The 16,813-nt window shown below is 41.5% G+C and overlaps 1 pseudogene; it reads right to left on the bottom strand.

The window, feature by feature from the left end:
• Positions 1-342: 342 nt before the first annotated feature.
• Positions 343-16,813, bottom strand: part of LOC115042185 (piggyBac transposable element-derived protein 4-like) — a 143,505-nt pseudogene continuing 127,034 nt past the window's right edge.

The following is a 16,813-nucleotide window of genomic DNA, read 5'->3' as shown; positions in this document are numbered from 1 at the left end:
TCGCCCCACAATAATAGGTTCTTGGACCTGGGGCCTTTCTGTGTGGAGTTTGCATGTTCTCCCCGTGTCTGGTGGTGCTGGGATTGCCTCCGACGTGCTCTGAGAAGAACAATCCTACCACCACAAAAACCTGGGTCATGGTCTTCAACTCACGGGATGAGCACAGACTTGCGTTTTCTTATTATTTTAGTTTTCCCCCTCTTTTTTTCCCCCTCAAACTCAGCGCGGACCATCGCGTGATCAGCTGATCCATGTGCTGAGAAGACCAGCACTCCAACTTTGTTACCTGAAGCTAACAAAATACAATTGGCTGTGATTTCCCCGCTGTCGCTAAGGGATTCATCAGTTGCCGTTATATGAGGACATGGACATGGACAGCTCGACCGAGTTGAAGAACACGTTGCGGACACTCTCGCGGATCTCTCTCCCTTTATCTCCCTCACTCTGGAGGAGCGGAGCAACCAAAGTAAGAGGCTTGTCTGGGCAGAGACAATTAGAATAGTGTGCATTGCATTTTGTTTTAACGTGTCTTTTGTTTATTTGGGATTCAGTTTATCTGTTTGCTTTATTTTGTTTTCTTTCCCTTAAATCCCATAAATCCCGGCCGTCACGTGATCAATGATTGTGCAGTATCACTAGTTAAAGGACCAATACCCAACCTGTGAACTCGTTCGCCAGCTCGGCTATTGTGTAGTGATATTGTAATAATCAACTGTCTTGATGTCTTCCGCGATCTCTTTCTCCTTCCTCTTCTTCCCCTCACACATCATCACTATTTATGATTATTGTGACTATAATCGTGACAATTGCTGGATTTATGACAGCTAGAGCTCGGATTTACTCCTTCTGTTAACCCTTGTGAGACTTGCTATTGATTTTGTTAATTGGGACATTGGTCCCTGGTAACACGGTGGTGCCCCGAAATTTACTACTCATAGTAAATAATTTTAGATATCAATAATAAGTTTTATAATCATTGATATTAATTGCCAATCTCCAAATTACCCCGACTAGTGCAACAATTTTATCACACATAACTTAATTTATTGACATCTAAGGTTTGATTTTTTTTTTTTTTGTTGTTGTTGTTGTTGTTGTTGCATGTGTGGGTTGCATGGGTTATTATAGACATCTGGTGAAGATTTTATGTCAGTAGCACCATTAGAAATATATTTGTAAAAAAAAAAAAAAACACGACGTTTTCAATACTTATTTTACCCGCTGTATGTCACTCATTGCATTGTTGTGCAAGTCTGGCTTGCAAACAGCTTCACCGCATGTGTGAGGATTTAGCCAGATATGTGTACGGCTATTTCAAAAGCAGCACCAAACAAATCAAATCAAATCAAATCAGATTTATTTGTATAGCGCCAAATCATAACAAAGTTACATCAAGGCACTTTACATATAGAGCAGGTCTAGACCAAACTCTTTATAAATTTATTTAAAGAGACCCAACAGATCCCCCGATGAGCAAGCACTTGGCAACAGTGGCAAGGAAAAACTTCCTTTAAAAATAAAAATGTGGAATGAGAATATTAAGGAAGATTAAGTGATCGAAAGTTTGGAATAGATGAAGAGGCAATTCCAATAATTAGGGAAAAACCAGTAAAGAGTTTAGGTAGGTGGTACAAAGCAGATTTGCATGACGCAGAACAGGTAGTGCAGTTTAGGAAAGATGTTGCTGAGGGACTGGATAGAATAGATAAATCAGGACTTCCAGGAAAGTTGAAGCTGTGGTGTTTGCAGTTTGGATTATTTCCTAGGTTGATGTTGATGTGACTAGTAAGCTTTTACATTAGGAAGTGGCTCGGGGTTCCGAGATGTTTAAGCACTGTGGCACTGTATGGGAAAGGCATACTTCAGCTCCCAGTATCTAGTTTAGAGGAGGAGTTTAAATGTACTAAGGTTAGGACAGAGCCCCTGTTATCTGGGAGTAAAGATGTGGTTGTTAGTAAGGTGGTTTCAAACCCAACCAAGGGGAGAAAATGGAATCCAAGAATGGCAGTGCAGGAAGCAGAAGCAGCTCTTAGGCATACAGAGATTGTGGGTAATGTACAGATAGGCCAGGGAGGCTTGGGGCTTGGCTCAGGCAAACCGGTGTGGAGTAGAGCAGATCCCAAAGAGAAGAGGAATCTAATTGTAGAGCAGGTTCGAAGACAGGAGGAAATATTAAGAGGTGCGAGGGCAGTGGCTCAGGCTAAGCAGGGACAGTGGTTGAACTGGGAAGGTGTAGAAAAGAAAAAGCTTAGTTGGAAAGAGCTGTGGAGTATGGAGGAAAGTAGGATTAGATTTTTGATAGGGACAATATATGATGTCTTGCCAACTCCCCAGAACCTAAAACTCTGGGTAAGTGGAGACCCGCTATGTTCGTTGTGTTCAGGTACTGCAACTCAAAAGCACATCTTGTCCGGTTGTAAGGTTAGTCTCTCCGATATACGTGGCTACATAACCAGGTTTTAAAAAGCTTAGCTGCAGGCATTGAAGATATACAGAGGTAGGCAATTTTAGGAGTTGTCAAAGATGAATAGAGTTGCAATACAGTTTGTGCAGGAAGGTGGGAAAGTTAATAAGATAATAAGGAAGCAAAGCAGTTTAGAGGATGCTAGTGACTGGGAGATGCAGGTAGATTTAGGAGGAAAGTTTGTTGTTCCCCAGGAAATAGCCTGCACAAAGCGAAGGCCTGATATAATTTTGTGGTCTAGGAGTAGAAAGAAAGTATTTAAGTGGAGGGTGTGGCCTGTTTGAGCCTCTTTGAGACCATGCGGTTAGTCCAGGTGAGTTGGCCTGTATTTGTTTGATTTGGTTTGATTATAGGACTGTCCAGGTGAGTTTGTTTGCTCAATCTGCTAGTGTAGCTTGTCCTCACCTCCTGCAACCTCTATACGTTCATGCCCCCTACCCGAACCAGGGTCTGTATCCCATCCCTACTTTTATCTCCACCTCTTCTATTTCTCCCCCCTACGTGAACCCGGGTCTGTATCCCCACCCCGCTTTCACTGGTGCAATTGGTGAGAGGTTAGAGTAGTTGACAGTGGTGCTGCTTGAAATAGTTCTTTGTGTTTGTGCCTCTTTGACACCACGCGGTTAGCCTAGGGGAATTGGCCTGTGTTGGAGTGTTGGCTTTGGCTGCTTAGGTGAGTTTAGTTGCTGAATCTACTAGTGCAGCTTGTATTGCCTCCACCTCCTGCACGCTCTATACTTTCATGCCCCCTACCCGAACCAGGGTCTGTATCCCATCCCTACTTTTCTCTCTACCTCTTCTATTTCTCTCCCCAACCCAAACCAGGGTCTGTATCCCCACCCCGCTTTCACTGGTGCAGTTGGTGAGAGGTTAGAGTAGTTGATAGTCGTGCTGTTTGAGATAGTTGTCTTTGTGTGAGGAGTGGTGATTGCTGGTATTAGGGGGTGACTCTGGGACGCCAAAGTTCACGGTCCATCCTTCTGGAGGTGTTGTGGGCCTAACTAGACAAAACACCGGTGAAAGGAGGTTCCCACCTGATGACCCCAAAGACATGATAGCTATCACCGCTCACTGGCCTAGTTAGATATTATCTGTAAGGGAACATAGAGCAGGGTGAAAGTTTGTTGCGAGGAAGGTGATCACTGAGTCTGGTCCATTTTTTGTCGCACAAGTTTCTTGTGTTTTTTCTAAAAAAAATTCAGTCTGAATATTTTTTTTTCAGCATATATATCAAGTTTCTATCCTGTGTTTAAGGAAATATTTATTTCAAGTTGAGATAAGATGGAGAACTCAGCATACACTTCACTTTTATTATATCACAGCTGATGTATTACTAGTTTTCATGTCCTTGACATTTTATTGCCTTTTTAAAGTTAGCTACTTTCACAATATTGAAAAATACATGTTGATGCCTTTGTGGTTGACAAAGTGTCGTGGCTATTCATCAAGAAATAATCATAATTAACAAACGATGAACACACACATGCACTTCACCCCTTTCCCAGTTCAACTCCATTCACAGCTCTGCAGACATCAACATCCTTTAGCGGACCTGTTGGTCCAAGTCACCCTGCTCCAAGTGGTCAAATCAAATCAAATCACATTTATTTGTATAGCGCCACATCATAACAAAGTTACATCAAGGCACTTTACATATAGAACAGGTCTAGACCAAACTCTTAAGAAAATTATTTAAAGAGACCCAACAGATCGCGCGATGAGCAAGCACTTGACGACAGTGGCAAGGAAAAACTTCATTTAAAAGGCAGAAACCTCGAGCAGAACCAGGCTCAGAGGAGGCGGGCCATCTGCCTCGACCTGTTGGGTTGAGAGTGGGAGAGAGAGAGAGAGAGAGAGAGTGAGATAGGCATTGGGGGTAAGGTATAGGCAGGAACATGTTGCTGCATGAAGTTCATGGAGTTGAGCTGTAGTACAGAATTCATGAAATATGGGACCAGCAGGTGTTGCATTAACATGGGATGGCGATGAGTCACCACCTGCAGGATGAGGACAGGGAGAGGAACTGGGAGAGACAGAGACTTTGGCAGAATATGGTTAGTAAATGCAGTATAAATGCTTAGAACTGTGTTTTTTAATAAGGATGGTTCTTATCAGCGCATGCAAGGGGGGAGGAAAGGAGAGCGAGCGAGCGGAAGGGAGAGAGAAAGAGGGAGAGGGGGAGAGAGGGTGACAGGGAGAGACAGACAGCGAGAGAGAGAGAGAGAAGCTCAGTCCTTCCCCCAGCAGCCTAGGCCTATAGCAGCGTAGCTAAACTGTAGAGTAGTAGACTTTAACTTTTTAACTATCAGCTGTCATTCAGGAAAGTTTTAAGCCTGGTCTTGAAAATTACTAGAGTCCACTCCCCGGACCGATACTGGAAGTTGGTTCCATAGAAGAGGAGCCTGATAACTGAACGATCTGCCTCCAGATTTACTCTTGAAAAATTCTAGGAACCACAATTAAACCTCCATCTAGAGAGCGGAGTGGCCCACTGGGACAGTAAGTATGAGCTCTCTGAGATATGATGGAGCTTGGCCATTAAGAGCTTTATATGTTAAAAGAAGGATTTTGAATTCTACTCTGTACTTTACTGGCAGCCAATGAAGAGCAGCTAACAGAGTCCCGCTGGCCCGACTCATGCCACACTGTTCTAGCCTCCACTTGTATAAGTCAGACAGTAACACGCATGACACAGTTACAGCGTGAATACACTTAGATCTGCTACTTAACTCTGCAAACAATGAATGCAAACCCATGGCGCGGGACAATTGCACAAAGGCAGCTCCACAAATTATCCTCTCCTATAAATCTCCTATATACAAATTCATACCCTGAAGACACTGAAGTCACAAGTGCCCCCTAGCTGTTGTCAGCTGACAGCCAGCAGATTAGTCTCTACCCAATCACATTCATTCTGGAGAGGAGCCTTCAGTGCCAAGTCTAACTGCATAAGATTTGTTGCAATAAATGGTTTAAAGCAATGACAAGAGTGTTCCTGAATGCTCACCACAGTCAACTATATCAAAACACGACCTGTCAAAGGTCAGATTTTTCACAGTACAATGTGAGGAAATGAGCACAGGCCATACTTCTTTTTTTCACATCCTGCTGATGTGAGATGAGTGAGGTCTTCTCTGTTGTGGCCTCAATCAAGAGAAAATACAGATAGATCAAAGCTGGACATTGCAAAATTTTTCTTATGAACCAAAGGGGGGCTCAGCAGAGAAAGTTTGGGAGCCACTGATCTATCCTGTCAATGTGGGAAAAGGTAGGCCAAGGCTGTGTTTATGGCCATGGTAAGGGAATGGGGAAATATACTTATTTGCAACAATACATATTTTAATGGGGAAGATTGGGTCTAAACTGAGACCACATTTTGAAATCTGACTGTTTGGGATGCAAACATCAATATCTTGAACATATTTGGCCATTAAATAGGCCTTAAAAAATTTTGGACTTATTTCCTCTAGCTAGGACCTTAAGGCCTCTGAGAAAGTACACCTGAAAGAGGCTTGGCTTGGAGACATGAAGACATCATTGGAAAGGTCTTGACCTAGGGAGTAACATATTTCAGAATGGAACATGTGGGTGTTTCCTTCTGCTCAACAGTTTTGGAAAGCTCTTGATCTACACAATTATAACCGAATCAGTGTCAATAGGCAGGGACACTGATGATACCAAAATCTTAAAAAAAATGGTTTTACTATTTTATCAATAAAGAGCATACAGTGAAATGTGTTCCCCTTCCTCAAAACCTATTAATAAGCCAACAATAATCCTGGTTATGACTTCACATAATAGAGAAAACACATTGAAACTACAAAACAATATGGTGGAGCATTGTACTGTGTATTGCAACTTCCGGACATTTCCACATTCAATTTTTTTGTTTTTTAACCCTCCGGTCGTGTTCACCTCCCGCCCCTTACTTTAGTGTTCCCAGTCAAAATTGACCGGTCTGTTTTAACTGCTCTTAAATTAGCACAAAAACCATTTTTCACCACCAAATTTTTATTCAACATTTTTTAGCTGTGAACAATGTCTCAAAGTAGTGTTTAACATGAATTTATAGAATTAGACATAAAATAACTGCAGTGAAAATACTAATAGGCACTGAAAATGTATTACAGAATGAACATGTAATGTAAAAACTAAATGGAAAACCAAAGACCAAACTCAACATGAAGTCGTGTGTGTGTGTGTGTACATGTGAATTCATGCACATGAGTGGCATGTGACACTCAGGTTAAAGTGGGCCTTGCAAACATAGGCATCACATTTGCAGCATCTCAGGCTTGTTTTGTTGTCTCTAGGGTCACATAGCTCACAGTGCTTCCTTTTCTGCCCATGTCCTTGTTGGGGGAGAGCAGCCAGGGCAGATGCTGGGGCTGGGGCTTGCACACTCCTAACCAGACTGGCAGAGGCTGGTGTGCAGGGAATGTGCTGGTGCCTTTGAATAAGAGGAGTCACTAAAGCTTTCCCCAGCTCTGCTAGGAAAAGTCTCCTCTTGAAACTTTTCCCCTGATTCCAGGTTGGGTCGATGGCTGTCCACATCACATATGCGTTGAAAGCAGACACACCAAGGATGTTGTGGAACAGTGCCACAGGCCAGCGGGCTGTCCTTTCCTTGCAGGTGTATGTACCAGTAAGCTGCAATAAAAGGAACAATAAATAAGAGATTGGGAACAATATTGAATCTGTCGTACACAAAATGCTATGATTCACATAAATAAAAATTAAATAAAATGCATGATGGATGAAACTTTACATTACCTTATCAAGGCAGTCAACGTCTCCGTTGTTCTTGTTGTAGTCCTGGATCATAAGGGGCTTCCTGTCCTCTGTGGGGCTGACAGCGGTGTCTTTGTGTAGCGAGCTCATCAGGATGACATTTCTATTCTTCTTGGGAACATATGACACAAGAGTGTGTGTGACAGCGAAAGCAAATTTTGATGAGAGTGCCTCTCTTCCACTGGTCGATACCAGTGCAGGGGGAAGTTCAGGCTTGTTCCTGCTCACTGTCTCTACCATGGTGAGGTTTCTTTTCAGCAGCTCCTGACCAAGAGCATATGATGTGAAGAAGTTGTCACATGTGATATTATGCCCTTGAAGACCGGTTGTCATGCCCAGCACAACACGCATGCCCTGGATTTTTTCGGCCCTTCCAGTACTGGGTTTCCCCATGTATACCTGCATATTCCAGGCATAGCTGCTCCTGGCGTCACATGCTGCCCAAATCTTTATTCCATATTTCCCTGGTTTGCTTGGAATGTACACCTTGAAGGAACGGCTACCTCTGAAAGGAACCAGGCACTCATCAAATGTCAAGTCAGGGCCTGGATTGTACATAAGTGGTAGGCGCCCCACCCACTGGTCCCAAATGTTCCAGTTTGTCATTTCGCCAGCGGACGGGTCGTGTATCTCTGTTATCAAATTGAATAATTCTTGAAAGGACATGAAACTGTTGTCAGGACATAGTTGCCCAGAATATAGGCCTCCCACACTCTGCATCCCACAGACTTTTTGTAGCCTCACTGTTTGATCGATATACTCCAGCTAAAATCAACAGACCTATGTAGGCTTGGAGGTCTACCAGGTTTAGATTTATTATGGTTTAGTAGACGTCTCTCAGACGTGACTTCAGATAGTTATGCTTGCCTGATGGAGATGCATTCAGTGTCGTTAGGATTTTGTAACTATTAGTTTCTCAGCAGTATTTCAATTTTGTGGGTTTTTGCGTATTTTTATTTTCATAGCTATAACATTCATTTATATTCCAATCGACAGTGAAAGAGTGAGCAAGCTTGAGAGAAACACCGGGTGTGCACCGGCAAAAACTGAAACGAGACGGATGAAGAAAGCAAAATAACATATTATAGAATATACACAGATATATGCCTTAAATGTCCCAGAGAATTTTTCCCGCTGTCACAACGTGAGTGAGTGAGGATCGGATAGTGGACCAAGTTTAATGATGGGGAAACTCACTGTCAGCACTGTGCTCCAAACAGGCACTTCACCAACTTTCATTTGTATAGACAGATTAGATGTTGACTTTGTAAACACTGACATGTTGGATATAAACTCATAGCACCATATACTCACCCTCATAATGATTATTACATTTTAGCCTAGCGTCATAAATATGTTGGCTGCTATCCAGTCCGGTACAATCGCCAGCCCCACCCCTCCTCAAGGTGGGGTTTGTAAATTGCCCTTTGTCTAAAGTGGGGGATGACAGAGAGTTTCAGTGATAGTTGTAGTTATATGTGTGTATTATTTGATTTCATAGTGTCATGTTTTAGTGTCTGTGTCAATTTTTCATTACACAACACTGCCTGTGGATGCAAAACTAATTTTATCTAATAAAGTTATATGAAATTGTATAATAGGGAATATACATGTATAGTACATAGGTAAGTTAAATGTTCAATAATACATTTTAAGACACACTTATGATATTCAATAAGTGTCAAAGTAACACAGTAACAATACATGACTTCCATTCATGTGCACACTGTGGATTTTATTTCTGAAGACTATAGACACTCCCTTGGACACAGTATATACCTGAACAATTGTCAGGTTTAAGCCACCTAGAACATTATTAAACACACAGGGAAGAAAGACAAAGGACAACAGTGCTCATTTTTACTTGCAAGGAGAACAGACAGAGATATGTTCAGTTACATTCTCTAACTGCTCTGACATATCTCTTCCGTTCTCCCTTCTTTATTTCCTTAGGGTGGTCCCTAGTTACAGGATGTTGCAACTCTAAAGGGCGGGGAATACACAGCTGCAACATAGTAGATGAATAGATGCTTGTTGTATAATCATATTCAAGTTACGCCTCTGAACACTTTGAGGAGCTAGTTCATAACCAAAGTAATCTGGTTTCAGGCTCCTCTTCGAAGGTCGTTACTTATCTCCCGTCAGGTATGATCTCAGTTCCTGTAAGAAAAACACAAGTTTCTGCATTCCTGCAGGGTTAGTAAAAGTAGAGCAATACTGTGATAATCATTCTATGTACATTTATTCTAACAACAATATAGCAAAATAGTATAGTAGTGGGTATGTGGCCGATGGGTCTGGCGGCACTGAGTCCAGTCAGGCAGCATCCAACTGGGGATTAAAAAAAAAAAAAGCCTTTTACAATTGGGCGGAGGGGGTCCTAAATAGATTTTCTAAATTGCTATGGGATGCTTTTTTTAATTTTCAAGTTTTATACCAGCCCAAAAGAAACAATAATTACACACTAAAAAGCCCACCATGAAAAAGTTTAGTATTTAAGAATACCAACCTAATGACAGCAGGCTCATTGCAGAGGAAACACACAGGATGACCACCAGCATGTTTCTCTATGAGGCATTGGAGGTTGTATGGTCTTGACTCTTTCCAGCGCTCTGAGGCTCTCTGCCTCACTTCCGACACAGGGACTAACTTCAGTTCTAACCGATTTAGATAACAACCATTAAAACAATTCAACACTTATACACTTATTTTAATCACCATGGAACTGACTAATTATTAGTATTGTTTACCAATTTAATATTTTGTCATTAGAGTTTAAAGTTTCTTTCAATGTCTATCTTAGTGGTTGAAGATGGATGGATGGATTTGAAGATAAATTCGTTCATCACTGTTCATCACTGTTCCGAATTTCGCCAGAGGAATTGCTGAGGGTAAAGTAGGCCGATTTTCTAAGCTGCATGAAAGGGAGCTGTTGGAGGCTGTGCAATTGAAAATAAGCACAGAGGAATAAGAATCGATGAGTCCTGCAATCAGGTTTTTTATACCTACATTGAAATTAACAATGGATAAAATCAGACAAACATGAAATACTTGGTTATGAATTTACTGCAATGCCAATGAAAAAAAATTGTGATCTACTCCTCAGTACTTCTACAATTTAAACAACCTGTAGCCGAGGCTCTGCGTTGCCCACCACGCTTCCACCTGGGCTTGCCTTGTCCTCTTAGATTTTGATGGAGAGTCTCTTCCAGAGCATGCCCATTTCCTCATCTGAGAAGCTTTCTATGTGTTGATCAAAGTTTTGTCAAACTGATATAGTTAAATGTACAACAAAAACAGGTGACAAACCAAATCAAACCTCAACATCTACTGAATTGAGGGATTTATTCACTATCTGACCCTTAACAAAATTTCCTTCTTTGAACAATATTGTTGGAAAACCTGCTCTCCAATATTTTGCATATAGATTTCACAACTGCAGAAGCAATACAGTCATGAAAAGTCTGACTGTGGCCTCAATTCAATTAGGCCAATTGTCACCCACATGTATACTCAGGTAAAATATGGTTGTAAATACTAACCCTGGCTTCAACGAGAGTGTGGTCAAAGCCATTCGCTTCCCTTCTTTGTAGTGAGGATTTTTGGGGTCAAGGGTATTGTCCATTACAACACAGACTGATACAGACGAACAAATAAACAAACACAAATGGCTATCAAGCTGCGAGAGATAGGTAGATAGAGAGATAGATAGATAGAAGATGGCTCTTAAAAGTGCCTTTGGGTTTATATGTGGATTATATGCAGGGTCTGTTATCGGGGTTAAGAGAAACAAAAAAGGAGAACAGAGACAAATAATAGTATTGTAAGCTAGCTATAGTCTAGCTGTTTCCATTTACACAGAAAGATTTAAAAAGTGGTTGAAACATGACTTCCCCATCTTTTGAATGAATACCAAAGGTCACGTTTCAGGTTGCCTAATGAGACATTATGCCTCATGTTATTGCAGATCACATACTCCTTTGGTGATGCTCCACGTTCGTACAGTAACTGTTAACATAGTAAACTTAAGCTAGCAAGAGAAAAGTTACAAGATATGGCTATTTCTTCCCTCACAAGTTAGAAGATTGTTTTCATAGTCTTGTGTTTAGTAATGAAACCATTCTTAATCATTCCTTCAATATATGAACAATGTGAATAATAGCAAAGTAACGCATCAGCTTACAAAACACCTTGCAGATGAACATCTTACCTGGAGGAGGGTTCGCGGGAAAAGTGCAGGAAAAGGTGGAACTGCGGGGGGAAGGACTGAGAATATCGGACTCTTCCACAATAATATGAAGAGAAAACTACATTAAAATAATATCAGATGACATTGTCAGTAGTACCTTCAAAAACAAAGACCAAAAAACCCTCCAAAAAATCCCCCCAAAAAAGTGAAGTAAATGAAAAAGCAAAATACCCATAAAAGAGTTTTCTAATCACTAAATGCCTGAATCCTGCAGCAAGAAAGAGGAGTAAAAGCATTAGATCATAAATATGGGACGAAATGATGCAAAATATGGCCCTTGATTCTAAGATGTACTGGCTGGACGTTACATTAAAATCCGGAAAAAAACTATTTCAAATCAATACAATACGAAATGTGATGTATAAAGAATATCCGATGATTTAAATTCATTACTCAGTTGTTGTCAAGGTTCATAAATGAAATAAAATCGACCCCCTTCTGTACACCATGGCATATGACTATCGTGCTTGTAGACACAAAATGAACTTCCAATTGAAATACATTAGCTTGAAAAACATTCTGGGGAGCACGAAAAAAGGGAGAAAATCATGCTGGTGAGCATGAAACAATAGATTAAAAAATGTGACAGTTTCATAATTTCCTGTGAGACTGGGTTGAAATGGAATGACATGATATGACAATCATAATAAAGTAGCTGGTAACTAACTTGAGGACTTGGGCGAATGATCGGAAAGTTGTTTGCCAAATATGATTTTTCTGAGGAAGGAGAGGATTTGAAGCTAAAATTTGGATCAACATTATTTAATAGCCATGTTTTACACCACTAAGAATAACCAGCCTGGAGAGCAGATAAGCGCAACCTCACTTTGGTTGGCGTATTCACTTGGCCATGAAAAGGGCAGAGGAGATGTCCTACAAGAGTGGCCGCGTCGAGGTCCTTTGTTGCGGCCTCCCAGGCTAGACTGGTTCTCAGCTGAAGTGGCTATTGTTTTGGCTCGTCCCCCTTCAGTGGCAATATTGTCTTTTGTGCAATTAGCTTGGTTATTAAGTTAATGTCCAAATTATTCTTTTCTTTCCTGAGGAAAACAGATTGGAGCCGCGCGAGGCACAAGTGGCCCTGGTTACCACAGCAACTTGAGGCTGGAGGCTGAGTGCAGTGCAGCCAAACTTGTTCTGGTAGCAAGCAGCACTGGCTTCAAGTTGGAACTTAGCCCTTGTATTTTAGAAGCTAAGTTCTGACTTCTGAATTTCTTGTTGTTGCTCCGTCAGGTCTCCTGGGGAAGCTCTCCTCTTCACAGCTCCAGAACTCTCTCTCCAATTTTTGTTTTAATTTATACCCATTAAAAAATTTTTATTGATTATTTATTGGGGGCAAACCCACAGGCATAGTCTGGTTGTCAGCACGAATTTGGCCCAATCAAATTTCTCCCTCCAGCTTCACGGCATAACAAGGGCAGGTTTGGACCCAAGTTTAAAATTGTATCTAAAACAAAGTGAAATATATCGTTTAGTACAGTTTTCTCTGCAAAAATTGGTTCGAACAGCTGTGAAGTCCTCTTCTTGCGGGGGGAATCAGTTCGACGTGTTTGCAGTCTCTTATTTGATCAAAATATCCAATTTCTAATTGTATCAATCCTTGTGTCCTTATTGGCCTGGATATTGCCTGCCTAATCCCCCTCTCCGGGGGGTTAGGGAGGTTTTGCTGATTTGTGGCATGAATTGCAATTTATTGTTTGGAAAAGCAGTTGAAAAAGACCTCTTTTCATCTCGCAATCAAAAACAAAAAAAGAAAAAAAGCAAGGATGAAAGAACAGCTTATTTGTCTGACCTAATCATCACCAATAAACATAATGTCACAGCTCTGTTTTGTGCAATCAACCACCTTGTACCGTGCCATATTCCCCCTGCCATCTCTGCCACCTCGAATTATGACTGTTAACCTTATTAATTATATTTCCTATCTAAGACCGATCTTATCAGATCCAACATCATATCCCCACCAACTTTGTTAGGTCGACCCAGTTGTTCAAAATTCACTCACACAATTTGCCCCCATCACTCTAAATGACCTGATGGAAACAATTTCTCATCTGCGCCCATCTTCCTGCAAACTCCTTTTCCCTCCTTTTCTGTCCCTGACCTCTGGTATCGTCCCTGATCAATTCAAATCTGTTGGTGTTCACCCTCTGTTAAAAAATCTGGTCTCGATCCAACTAGTCGAAGTAATCTGAGACCTATCTCAAAGCTATCATTGATCTCTAAAATACTTGAAAAAGTCATTGCTGATCAACTTCTCCATTTTGTTGAAGGGAATACAGTTTTTGATACATTTCAATCTGGATTTCGCCAAAAAAACTGCACTTTTAAGCGTCACTAGTGACATCCTGATACAGGCTGACCAGGGAGAGTATTCCACCCTGAGCTTCCTCAATATAAGCACTGGTTTTTACACTATGGCTCACTATATAGTTATTGATGTACTAAGTAATTGTGTTGGCATTTCTGACATTTCTGCTCTTGATTGGCTTGCTTCCTATCTCTCACATTGATCTTTTTTTGTCCGTTTTGAGAACTTCATCTCTTTGTCTGCTCCGTTATTATATAGTGTCCCCTAGGGATCAGTCTTCAGTCCAATTTTATTCTCCGTTCTTCTCCTAGGCCAAATAATCAGTCATTTTGGTTGCATCTTATACCACTTTTGTGCGATCTTTTTCTATAAAACCAGGTAATTATAGTACGATCAACGCTCTCCATATCTGTTAAGATGCAATAAACAGTTGGATGTCACTCATTTTCCTGTGACTTAATTCAGATAAAACTAAATTCCTCCTCATTGCCTCTGACATAATCATCAACAATATTCATCCCCACCTTGGCCCACTTGCCACCTTAGACCGCATGTTAGGAATCTGTGTTATTTTTGAAAACATACATTTTATAACCATGTCAACAAACTCGTCCAATCCTGCTTTTTCCAGCTTTCCAGAAATATTACTAAGATTAGATCAGTATTATCGCCCATAGATCTGGAACATATCATTCAAGCCTTTTCTCGTCTGGACTATGACAATTCTCTCTTCATACACTATGGCTTGTTTTCTGGTGCTGGGTATTGGGCTGCAAGTTTTTCAGGTGCCTCAGCATAGAATGATGTTGTGTTGTGATTTGTTTCAGGGTGAAGTGGCTGTCGCTGTACGCCCAGTGTTGCCTGTGGATGGCATGACCATAATTTTGGGTAATGCTCCCTCTCCAGCTATTATTGTTTCGGCGCCTCTGGTCACAAAAACAAAACGGCTAGAACATCAACACACAGGGAGCTAAGACAAACTGGCACAGAGAGAAAAGAAGACAGACACTGAATACTGTGGTGAGGGGAAGGATGGCAAGGCACAGGTGAGGTTAATCAGGGCAGGACAGACAATCAGACAAAAGTGAAGCCATCAAAAGGGAGTTAAAGCACACAAGGGCAGGAAGGGATGTGATCTGAAATTAGAGGAGATTTGAGTTTCAAAGTAAAACAGGAAACAACATGAAGGAATAAAACAACTGAAGAAACTTGGGCTGGGACTCCAGTTGGGACTCATTAGGATTTTTACATTACTTATACAAGTGCATAATTAATACAAATGCAATCTTACAAATACAAAAACTTTATTGTAACAGTTACACAGTACAATCATGAGGTTGTTGGCTGATGAAATATCTCCTAAAGCACGTTTATCTCAGGGAAATGTTCTACAGCTTGAAAAAGCATGCACCAGCGCCACAGCTTCATGATAGCGGATGTGTCACCACCAGTGCAAGTGATTACTATATTGTACTTCATACACTTTGCCTCGTTTTCTTTAAAATTGTTAAAATACAACCATACCTTAGATGTTTTCTGACTTGCTTTGTAGCTCATTGCCTCTGTTCTGCTCGACCGACACTTGGGATCTAAGAGATCAGTGGGTGGATCCATTCAATTCACTTATATAGATGGACGTGACATCAGCACAGTCACTTCAATGCACAGGCACAGCCAAATGGAAGAAGAATTACACAGCTGCCAATAATCTAATACCCGTTTGGGGAGAACCATCAACCCATACGTGATGGAAGCAGTTCTGGAACCAGAATTTTAGACCCAGTTTCAAAAGAGAACTGGATCCGGGTCCCAACCCTAGCTGTGACATTATGCATCCAAGGCTAAAAAAGTGGTGACATGTCAGGAAGATTTGTTTCCACAATAATGAAATATGTTTTCAAACACACGTTCTCGTATTCATATGCTTTTGTCATGAAAAACCGCACCCTAAAATTCATGTAACACCTTCATGTTGGGTATCAAATCAAATCAAATCAAATCAGATTTATTTGTATAGCGCCAAATCATAACAAAGTTACATCAAGGCACTTTACATATAGAGCAGGTCTAGACCAAACTCTTTATAAATTTATTTAAAGAGACCCAACAGATCCCCCGATGAGCAAGCACTTGGCAACAGTGGCAAGGAAAAACTTCCTTTAAGAGGCAGAAACCTCGAGCAGAACCAGGCTCAGGGGGGGCGGCCATCTGCCTCGACCGGTTGGGTTGAGAGAGAGAGAGAGAGAGAGAGAGAGAGAGAGAGAGAGAGAGAGAGAGAGAGACAGGCAGGCAGGCATTGGAGGGGGGGGGGGGGTGTAGGCAGGAACATGTTGTTGCATGAAGTTCATGGAGTTGAGCTGTAATACAGAATTCATGCTATATGGGACCAGCAGGTGTTGCAGGAACATGGGATGGAGATGAGTCACCACCTGCAGGATGAGGACAGGGAGAGAGAGGAGAGGAACTGGGAGAGACAGAGACTTTGGCAGAACATGGTTAGTAAATGCAGTATAAATGCTTAGAACTGGGTGAAACTGTTTTTTTTTTTTTTTTTTTTTTAAGAAGGATGGTTTTTATCAGCGCATGCAAGGAGGGAGTTAGAGAGAAAGAGGGAGAGAGGGTGACAGGGAGAGACAGAGAGCGAGAGAGAGAGAGAGAGAGAGAGAAGCTCAGTCCTTCTCCCAGCAGCCTAGGCCTATAGCAGCATACCTAAAGAGTAGAGGACTTTTTAACTGTACGCTCTGTCATACAGGAAAGTTTTAAGCCTGGTCTTGAAAGTTACTAAAGAGTCCGCCCCCCGGACCGATGCTGGGAGTTGGTTCCATAGAAGAGGAGCCTGATAACTGAACGATCTGCCTCCAGATTTACTCTTGGAGACTCTAGGAACCACAAGTAAACCTCCATCTAGAGAGCGGAGTGGCCTGCTAGGACAGTAAGGAACTATGAGCTCTCTGAGATACGATGGAGCTTGGCCATTAAGAGCTTTATACGTTAAAAGAAG

This window comes from Echeneis naucrates, chromosome 4, assembly GCF_900963305.1.
Source record: "Echeneis naucrates chromosome 4, fEcheNa1.1, whole genome shotgun sequence".
Lineage (NCBI taxonomy): Eukaryota > Metazoa > Chordata > Actinopteri > Carangiformes > Echeneidae > Echeneis > Echeneis naucrates.
The sequence above is the reverse complement of the archived record's forward strand: the minus strand, read 5'-3'. Positions and strand labels throughout refer to the sequence as shown.